Genomic DNA, 11,047 nt, shown 5'->3' with positions numbered 1-11,047 from the left:
GTCGGTGGGGCTTAGGCTCCGCAGGATATTTACTTCGGGAGTTGTCTGTTTTGTGCGATGTTCTCCTTGTTCTCGGCGCTGTGCAGCCCGGATTGTGACGGCGTGGTCCCAGGATGACGGCGGGCCTCCCAGCTCTTCTAAGTCTAGGGTAGCGTCCAAAAGTTAGGGGAAAAAAACAGAGAGGAGACTCAGGAAACTCCTAATTCTCCGGTGTGGAGTTACCATATTGGTAACATGCAATTAATTCATGATGGCCAGAACAGGTCATAAAGACTTACAGGTCCCTTGCCCCTCTTGTCAGAAGAAGGATGAGTCCTTTGGGTAATATAAACGTGGGTCCCACCTAACCTCTGCAGAGGTAGGTTCTGTCTCGAGTAGACCTATGTCTTCCCGACTTGCACACCCATTAAACATCCAGGTAAAAGCGTCTGGGCGTCATTTTTAATCTTCAGTATTTCTTGGTTGACAGTATGCACAGTTTTCTACAGAGAAGAGGCCAGTGTTGTGACATCCAAGAATGGTGGCCAATAGGGATAAGGAAGAAGCAAAACTATTTCTCCTGTTTGGGGAAGCTTTGTTGGCAGGTGGTGTTTTCCTTACTCCGTGGTGGGCGCACCCCACAAGCTCATTCCCATCGGAAAAGTTTGTGGAGGCAGGCCCCTTGAAGGTTTTGGAACTCATTGTACCGGTAGCCTTGCTCTGTGGCGGCGTTCTCATGTTTCTCATACATACGATTAGAAGCATTGTTAGACATTTTGTAAAAATGGTGCTATTAAAAAGGAAGGTTTCAGGAATTGGAGCACCTGTTTCAGCATAAGGGGTGGCACTATTCACAGCGAATTGGGCCATTTCACGTACATCATTAATCAAGAAAATGCACCACAAGCCAATCTGGTGGGGCATTTTCTCAATCGTGTCAAGTTTTCATAAAACTAGCCAGCACAATTGATCCCTACACAGCTAGTCAGACAAGGACATCACTGTTAAACCACAGCCTTTCTTCCTCATCCCCAAGATCTCATATAATATCACAGTATTAAACACTCCCACTTTCAAAATTCCCTGGCTTTAAAATTTCACACTTTGAAATTTCAGTGTCTTTAAAATACCCAAAGTCTTTCTAAAATTCCAGGGTCTCTCCAAAAATCTCTGTGAAATCCCAAAATTTCTTAACTGTGGAATCCTGTAAAATAAAAACAAGTTATATACAGTCTTACTCTACAAAGCAAGAACCAGGCAGAGTCACAATCGGATCAAAACAACCCCCAAAATTCAATGATGTGAAAAGTTCAGTGTTTGACATCTGGGACTCATGTTTTAGACGCCAAAGAATTTGCCACAGCCTACAAAGTGTCTCCAAGGCTGGGACAGCTCTACTCCATGGGTGCTGCTGTCCTTAGTGGTTTTTCCCGTGGTATTAGCATCTCCAAAATTCTGGGTCTGCGCTGCAACTGGGCTGTACTTTCACAGATAACCTCTCCTGGGATGTCTTCAGGAATGCCAACTCTGACACATAGTGCAAAGACTCAGCTATTCTCCATGATCCCTTCATACCTTCAAAACCAGTACCACCTTCAAAAGTATTAGGTACTGCCAAGTTTGGCTATCAGCAGGAAGTACAACCTTGGCCACCTCTGAAATGCTTTCTATGTGCTGACTCTGAGGAAGCACTTCTCAGAAGACATGACCTCAGTGATGCTGGTTTCTTCTTTTGAATTAATTTTATTCATTTATTTAAATCCTGATGCAGTTTCCCCTCTCTCCTCCCATCCATCTCCCACCTCCCCTCTACCCCTTCTATCCACTCTTCCTGTTTCTGTTCAGAAAGGGACAGACCTTCCATGGGTTTCAACAAAGCATGGCATATCAAGTTGAAGTAGGACTAGGGATCCTGCATGGCTAGGCCCTCTACAAATGTGTGACAGTTGTGTAGCTTGGTCTATTTGTTGGGTTCCTAGCAGTGGGTGTGGGACTGGCCCTGACACTTTGTCTGGCTTTGGGGACCTACTCCTCATACTAGATTGCCTTACCTAGCCTTAATATGAAGGGAGGAGCTTAGTCCTACCACGACTTGATATTCTGACTTCTTTTTAATCACAGCCAATTCTCAGTCCCAGATGACCAGTATGGATTATGCAACCACAGCAAAGTTTTCATTTTGAGTGATTCTTAGTTCAATGTGTCACATACATAACCCTGATAGAGTCTTGGCTTTCATCTAGAACCTTGCAGGTTAGGCTTCTATTGTCTACATTATCTGTTTTGGAATATTTGCTCAACTCTGCAAAGATGTGTTGCATTTGTTTATGTTACAGAATATTTGTTTAACTATATAAAGATATGTTGCTGTTTTACTTGGCCTACCTAAGGCACCTGATGGTTATAATAAAATGCTGAACGGCTAATAGCAAGGAAGAAGGTATAGGCAGGACTTCTGAGCAGGTAGAGTAAGGAGGAGGAGGAATTTTAGGCTTAAGAAGAAGAAAGAAAAAGAGATACCAGGGAGACACCAGGGGTCATCCACTCAGACATGGAAGATGCAGGAAAGTAGGACATACAGAATGAAAGAAAGGTAAAAATCTCTGAGGCAAAATGTAGGAAATTCCAACTACACTTATTGTCCATACTCAGAACTGCCCATTGAACTTTGAGAATTCAATGGCTTTTCTAGCCCATAGTTAAGATGCTACTATAATTCTCCTGAAAACACATGGTCAGGACTATCACAGTAATAACCCACTTATGGTACCAATTTCTTAGAGGTTTTTTTATTGTTGTGATAAACACCATGACCAAAAGCAACTTGGAGAGGGAAGGATTTATATTGCTTACACCTCCATAGTACAGTACATTAATGAAGGCAGTCAGGGCAGGAACTCAAGACAGGAACCTGGAGGCAGGAACTGAAGCAGAATCCATGGAGGATGCTGCTTTCTGGCTTACTCCTCGTGTCCTTTTCAGCCTGATTTCCTATAGCACCCAGGGCCACCTACCCAGGGATGGCATGGCCAGAGTAATCATCAATCAAGAAAATGTGCCACCGGCTTCCCTACAGAGCAATCTGGTGGAGATATTTTCTCAGTTGAGGTTACTTCTTCCCAAAAGACTCTAACTTGTGCCAAGTTGACATAAAACTAGCCGGCACATGGTTTGGGAGGGTTCACAGGGAAACTGTCTTTGTCTGAACAGGTGGGGGCAGGATTTGTGGATGCAAAGACTGTTGTGGAAGAGGGCAGGGGTGGTACTGGATCACAAACCCCTATGGGGCTGGAGCAGAATCATTGGATCCATCTGAGACCCCTGGCACTTTGTATCCTTATTAGATGAGTCTCCTCTTCAGAGTTCCTTATTCCTGTTTTTGTCTGCCTTGCAGTGATATCTGAGTCCTATGTCTCTGGAAGTCGCCATAGCTGATCTCACTGATGTAACCTAATGTATGTGAAGCCTACGATCTCTTTTCAAAATTGTCTTGCTCACAGGTTGCTCTTTCTATTTTAGTCATGCTGTGAATGGTCCTCAGTAGATTAGCGAGGTAAGGTTCTTGGGATCTACAAATTCCAGGATGCAGGGTTGCCTCAAAAATGGGATTTAGAACCCAGGAGCTCCAGGAATTCCAACCACTCCCTGAATGACTAATTTTTGGTTAGGTTACAGAACAGTTTTGGTAGATGAAATGGGCTTAGTGACACCTTTGTCACTGTCCATGTCTGCTGTCATTTGTGGGTCTCACCAAGAAAGAACACATACAGCAGCACAGATGTTCTGAGAGATTTGCCGGGGTTGGATCCTGCTGTGTGCATTTGGGGCCTGGACTGCTGTTTTCACAACCCCATAACCTGTTTGGGTCCTGCATAAAGAGGGGACTCCAGCATCAACTCCTTTGTTATGTTGACCACTGAAGCCTGGCTTCTGAGCAAGATCAGCATGTATGACAGCATTCCATATTCGCACCCTTTGGCAAGCACCAATTCTAGCAGAGCTCCTTGAATTTACCGTTTGTCCTTCAACATTCTTCACAGGGTAGAAACTTACTCCTCCATCCCCAGAAACCAATGTCTGATCCTTGCTGGTTTCCTGCCCTCTTAGCCCGTCCAGGCTCTGGTACCCTGGACAGCTGGGTATAACTGAAGGCTAGGTAGCTGTGACTGCCCAGCCATTAGGGATAATCCACATTTCCAGTACTGACTTCAACCTCATGAATACTGGCCACACTCCAGCCAACAGAGAACAAGGATGGCCAAGCATTCGTCACAGTTGAAAAGCATTTCTCTAGGCCTGGGATATCCTTGTATTTGTTCTTGTGAGAAATAACGGCTCTTAACTTCATAATAAGAATATTGGAGATGGCTCAGCAGCTAAGGTCATAGACTGTTCTTACATAGGTTCTCAGTGCCCAAGTCCAGTTCCCAAGAGATCTGATGCTTCTGGACTCTGTGGAAAACTGAACACACACACACACACACACACACAAATTAAAAATAGATATTTTTAAAAAGAGCACTAGAGAGTCAAAATAGTGAAATTGAGACATGTATTATCAGTTCTGCAGAAGCCAGAGGTCAACCCAGACAAAAGGCCAAAATGGTTGGCATACTGACTCGGTGTAAAACAGTGTTTTTTTTTCTAATTACATTTCTATTTGCCCCAGAATTTCTCATTGTCTGAATTCTTCATGGAGGCACAATCATCTGGTGTCTAGCCCTCTCCCCAAGCTCCTCATTCTGTTGCTTTAGAACACAAAGCCTTATCTAATGTACTTCCTCCTTTTCTGATATGTGGTCTCAGTCATGTGATACAGTGCCTGACTTTTCAACCCTGAGATGAGCTGAGAACACCCAGACAAGCAGATATCAACTACCAGCTACAGAAGGCAGCTAAGGCTGCTGGTCTATTTGTGGTTCTCTGACAAGCTTTAAGTGTACCTCATACTGAAAATGAATCACGGGGTTTATTTACTACATTCTCACAGATAAGAGAAGGTTCTACATATTATCAGTACATAAGAGCACGTACTGCTCTTACAGAGGATCTGAGGTAAGTTCCCAGCAATCATAACCAACACACACACACACACACACACACACACACACACACACACGTACGTGTGTGCTATATGTGCTATATTCATATTAGCAGATGATATTTTAACTTGTAAATATCTTATCAATACCATTATTTGAGGCTCCTTAGAACATTCCAGAAAACGGGTTCAGAAAAAAAATTTTTTAAACCTTTCTGGCGCCGGGCGGTGATGGCGCACGCCTTTAATCCTAGCACTCGGGAGGCAAAGGCAGGCAGATCTCTGTTAGTTCGAGGCCAGGCTGGACCGACAGCCTCCAAAACAATACAGAGAAACCCTGTCTCGTAAAACAAAACAAAACAAAAAAAACTTTTTGTATGTGTTTGGTGTGAACTCTGACAATGACACAGGTGATGATGTAGGATGACTGGGAAATTCAAGAAACTTTGTTCCTTTGTGAGATCCTGGGATGTGGTCAGAATACAAAGGGAATAGGAGTGGACTTCCCACAATGAGTGTCTCTGCAGTCTTGGGAAGGGGAGGAAAGAAAAACGGTGACAGGACAGACTCAGGCTCTGCATAGTGCTCACAGCCTTATTTGGCTCCATTGACTCAGGACTGGGACTAAATGTCAGCTATTTGGGTGAGGAAGGCATGGATGCCCTGCGGGTTTCTTGTTCGCCCAGGGCTTGCATTCCAGGCTCATTTGGTCATGTTTAATTACAGTCTTCTATTTGGGGCCAGTGCTGTAGGGAAGAAGTCTCTGTCCTTTTTTTTCAGGGGCGCTAGAGTCAGAGAGGGAGGGTGAAGGTATGGTGATGAGCAGTCGAGGCAGGCTTCTGAACATGCACATTTGAACTTCCTGATTCCACTGATGCAAACTGAATGCAGTGTGGACATTGCTGGTCCATGAGGGTCATTACCCTCATTGATGGTCCAATTCTACCGAAGGCAAATCAATGGGGTTGCCAGTGTCAGCTGTAAAACACAGTCCTGTCATTATCGTACACACAGCCAGGCCAGGCTCCCACAGATCTGTCAGTGTGATTCAAGGCTGGGGTTTATAGTTACATCAAGAAATCTGGTTTTGAGAAAATAATAGATTATATTCTCTGGAGCTCATGGGGGTGCTAAACAGCTTTTGACAGCCAACAAACTCATGGAAATGGCTCTTTGTGGCAGACATGAGGCTGCATCTGTTGCCTCATCAGACCTTCATGCTCCAAGCCGATGCCTTCCCTAAGTACCAGATTGTCCCTGACTGTCTCGGTAATTGCCCCCTTGACAAGCGCCATAATGACAGCTCTGGATCTTCTACCTCAAGACCTAGTGCTAGGGAACAGAGCCCTTCCTGAGCCAGGAAAACTTACCACAAACAGAGAAGATTATGGGTTCCTCAGACGTAGGTGTAGATACAGGCACCTAACTGCTCAGGCATATTAGAGAGAACAGCTTATTACAATGCACACCGGTGGAGCCCATCAAGAATCAATGTCAAGTGGGTGAGGAAAGATAACGGCGTGTGACAGCTTCCTGCTGAAACCAGTTCCTATAGCGATTCAGTCAGTTCATGCAGTGACCCAAGTTAGGATCAAGTCATACAGTACCGTTGAGGAAACTGAGTGAGAGAGATTTTTTTTCCCCTCTAGATATTTGGATCATGACCTTAAGGATTGGTTGAGTCAGAAAGATCTGTCCTACATAAGGATGGCACATTTCTTGGTGTGAAAAAAAAACATGGCATCTGCCTATGAATTGGGGTGCGGGACTGCCTTATGGGAAGGTCACTCTATAAGAACATCAAAACACTGAGAGTTATTCCACAATTTTAAAATTAACACACCCAAACAAATCTCAGCAAGGTACCACAAAGCTACCCACAGACTGACTCTAAAACTGTATGTGGCCTAGACCTAGACCTAGACCTAGACCTAGACCTAGACCTAGACCTAGACCTAGACCAGCCTGTGCAAAGGGAGAGTGGAACAAGGAAGGATGTCTGACAAGACTGACTTTGATACTATATTCATTACTTTGCCAAAGTAACCTGAGAGTATCTTTAAAAAGAGGAATTGTTTGTTTTGTACACAGTTTCAATCAATCATGGTGGTTAGGGAGCAGTTTGCATCCCCATAGTTAGGAAGCAGGGAAAGGGAGTAGAAGGAACTTAGTAAGATATAGGTCTGAGAACACACTCTCGGTGACCTACTACCTCCATGGAGGCCTACTTACGTATCACTTCCACCCGGTGGTGCCATCATATTGTCAATCCATCGAAGGGTTAGTCTGCTGGTCAGGTTAGATCTGTCCTGGTCTAATTGTATCTGGAAATGGGCCTCTTCCCCATCAGACACACCCAGCTGTGTGTCACTAGTTCCCTAGGTTTGTCCATTGAGTTGACAATGTGAACCATCACAATGATCTGTGACGCAGCTGCAGTAAGCAAGAAATTTTGGCATCAGTGGTGGAGCAGGCAGATGGGTCAGCAGAGCAGAGAATGAATTCAAAACCTGACCCTTGTGGGTGTAGTCAACTTGCCTTTCACTTAGGAGAAAGGCAGGCCACTGAAAGGGAGATGGGCCTCTCAATAAAGGGCAGGAAGCAAGAGATCCATAGAAAATCACAAATTAACTTCAAGTGCATGAGAGAGACCTGAAGCTAAAGTAAAGAATGACAAAGTTGCTGGAAGATAATATGAAGGAAAACCAAAAACCTTTGGGCTTTGCAGGAGCTTTTTTTTTCCAGGAAAACACATCCAAGGCACAATCCAGAAAAGAATAAGCTGGACAAATGTGCTGCTGTGTGGGGTAGTAATGGAAATCGTTTGGGCTGTAGGGCAAGAGGAGAATGTGGGAAGCCTTTGCCTTCTGTTCGGTTTTTCTGTGAACACAAACTTGTCCTGAAATATGTTTATTTTTAGAAAAGTAATGTTATAATGCACATGAATTCTTCACTTTCTCCTCTATCAGGTTCAGTGTATTTGGTTTTATGTTGAAGTCTTTGATCCATTTGTACTCAAGATTTGTACAGGGTGATAAATATGTTTTGCATTCTTCATGATACCAGGAGAACATAGCTGACAGAACCAACTAAGCAGGGCTCATAGGGGCTCACAGAGACTGTAGCAGCAATCACTGAGATTGCATGCTTCTGCACTGGGTCCTCTGCATATGTTATAGTTGCTAGATTAGTATTTTTGGAAATCTTAACAGTGGGAGTGGGGGTGTCTCCTGACTTTTTTTTTTTTTTTTGGTTTTTTCGAGACAGGGTTTCTCTGTGGCTTTGGAGGCTGTCCTGGAACTAACTTTTGTAGATCAGGCTGGTCTCAAACTCACAGAGATCCACCTGCCTCTGCCTCATGAGTGCTGAGATTAAAGGCATGCGCCACCACACCCGGCGTGTCTCTGACTCGTACGCCTGCCCTTGGAACCCTTTTCTTCCTACTGGGTTGCCTTGCCCAGTCCCAATACTAGGGTTTGTGTTTGTCTTATTGTAGCTTGTCAAGCAGTGTTTGGCTGATATCCCTGGGAGGCCTGCTATTTTCTGAAGAGAAACAGGAGGTGTGGATTTGGGGGAGAGGGAAACTCTGTGTGGGGGACCTGGGAGGAGTGGAAGGAAGGGAAACAGCATTTGGAAAGTATTGTATGAGAGAAGAATTAAAAAAATGTGTGTGAATTAAGTCACCACGAGCAAATCAAAAGCAGACATCTCCTGAACCAGCATAGCCATGGGGCAGGGACTGAAGTGCCTACTGTGACCCAGTAAAGAAATGAAATTCAGAAGGAATGCAGATCATACCCTCCTGGCTTTCTATGGGTGCAGCTGGTGGGTGTGAGGGCACAGCCAGGGTATTCTGTAGGACTCAAATCCTGCTCTGTTATTCCCGCAATGTTTGGTGAATGTGGCTCCCTCACAAGCAACAGGGAGTAATTGCCAAAACAGAGGACTGTGGGAGACCCACAGATATGACAATAGGAAGAGGCTGCATGGCTCAAAGGAACAGGAATGAGTTTTTTTCACTTTGGAAGCTGAGATCATAATGTCTCCAGCTCCCAGTTCTCTGAGAACTGAGTCTTCCTTCCCTACCTTTCTCTGGCTTCTTAGGCTGCTGGAAAGAGGTGGCATTTCTTGGCTTATGGACGCACCATACAATACCTGCCACACCCCACGTGATCTCTTAAGGTCTCTTATGAGGACATGTCAGTTCTTAGATTTAGCTTCCATCTCATTCTGACATATCTCATCTTAACTGACACATCTGCAAAGACCTCGTTTCTAAGTCAAGTGTCCTTCTAATGTCTTGGGGGGGCTTGAATTCATGGAACACCATTTCTTCAGTCTGTTGCTATCGAATAGTCACGATACAGACACACCGTGGGGGAAATCTCAGATGGTGTTGGAACACAGCTCTCACATGGGGTGTCTTGGCCAGATCTGCTCCAAGGAAAATAGAACCTTCTGTTTCTGTTCTTTTATTTTTTTAACTAATCACTTTTAAATGGTTTACCAAACTTTTCAGTACAGTACAGAGAATTCCAGCGCATTCAATATCACTTCCCCCAAAGCCAACGTCTTTCATAATCACAGTACAGGGTTCATAGCTATGACACTGATGCCAGTATGCTACTGTCTTTACTGTGCAGACTCACATATACGCCGTGGCCCAAGGTCCAATCCAGGACTTCTCACTGCTCCTCAACATCTCCTCCCGTCAGTGACCTCAGCAGGAGACATGCTCCAGGATTGGTGGTTGTCACTGAGCACCCAGAGGCCGTGCTGCCATCTTGTTTACCATCTATTACCGGGCTGGTGCCCAGGCCTCTCCATGGTGCAGTCACCACTTGTTCACTCATTTTACTTGGGGTGAGGCTTGGTGCCTAAGCAACAGGACACTGCTTATCTTATTTCTGACCACTAATATTAATGTCCCTTGATGACTCTGGCCCAAACATTATTGTACTGTTTTTTAAAGGTTCATTTATTATATATACAGTTTTCTGCCTATATGTGTTCCTGCACTGAGGAGAGGGCACCAGATCTTATTGTAGATGGTTGTGAATCACCGTGTGGTTGCTGGGAATTGAACTCAGGACCTCTGGAAAAACAGCCAGTGGGCTTAACCTCTGAGCCACCTCTCCACCCATGTTGTACTGTTTGGTGAATGACTATTCCTGGTTCCCATAACTCTTGGGTCTGGGCTTTCATGCTTTTCAGGTAGATTTTGTCCTTTGGGCTTACAGTTTTGGAGCACTGCTTTACTTGTGGGGAACAGTCGCTTTAGGGTCACCACAATGCCCCTGTCTGGAAAAAGGTGAATAAATACTTGGGTATGGGAGTACTCAGGGGCAATGGGTATCCCTGTGTCAGGTTATTTTAGGAGGTAGGATGAGACACATACTTTAGTGTCCATCCCACATGCCAGCTGGCTGTGTGTCTTTGTGCCACTTATGTTTAATTCCACAGTTCAGCCTGCTGCCTTCTCTTTCCAGGGCAATACTTGCTGTCCACATGGCAGCTTCTGGTTACAACAGGCCTCAGCACAGACAAGAGGACATGTTTGATACTGTGGTATTATCCTGATGTGTGTGTGTGTGTGTGTGTGTGTGTGTGTGTGTGTGTGTGTGTGTGTTGTGTCCAGGATCTGCATGTGCTGGGCTCTACTCCTGAGTTACGTCCACAGCCCCTGACTGTTTTGAGCCAGGGTCTAACTACATTGCCCAGACTGACTTCTCAAGCACTGAAATGACAGGGTGTGACCTCCCAGCAGCTCTTGAGCTCTTGGTGTGTTCTAGACAAGGGCCCCAAATGCACCTTTTGCATTGGTCCCCACAAATTATGTCACTCGTTCTGATTACCTATAATATGCTTGTTTGCTCCTAAGTTCTGGAACACACACAGTGATTGCAGAATTGCTTCTTCTCGTCTCTGTGCAGACCAGCTTCACAAATGAGGGCGATGCATGCACAGCTACTCCTGCCTTTCTTCTACTGCCAGCACTCTACCTCCACAAGGGCACTCAGAGACGTT

General features: G+C 44.9%; 1 long non-coding RNA gene across 1 annotated transcript; it reads right to left on the bottom strand.

Annotated features, from left to right (window-relative positions):
• Nucleotides 1-52: 52 nt before the first annotated feature.
• Nucleotides 53-7,341, bottom strand: LOC121144299. The gene is made up of 3 exons (XR_005881624.1): nucleotides 7,253-7,341; nucleotides 279-482; nucleotides 53-143 (listed from the first exon to the last, which is right to left on the bottom strand). It is a non-coding gene; the product is annotated as an uncharacterized LOC121144299 (long non-coding RNA).
• Between the last annotated feature and the right edge of the window lie 3,706 nt (nucleotides 7,342-11,047).

Source organism: Mesocricetus auratus, unplaced genomic scaffold (assembly GCF_017639785.1).
Source record: "Mesocricetus auratus isolate SY011 unplaced genomic scaffold, BCM_Maur_2.0 Super-Scaffold_100015, whole genome shotgun sequence".
NCBI classification, from domain to species: domain Eukaryota; kingdom Metazoa; phylum Chordata; class Mammalia; order Rodentia; family Cricetidae; genus Mesocricetus; species Mesocricetus auratus.
This window is presented reverse-complemented; position numbering and strand designations above follow the sequence as displayed.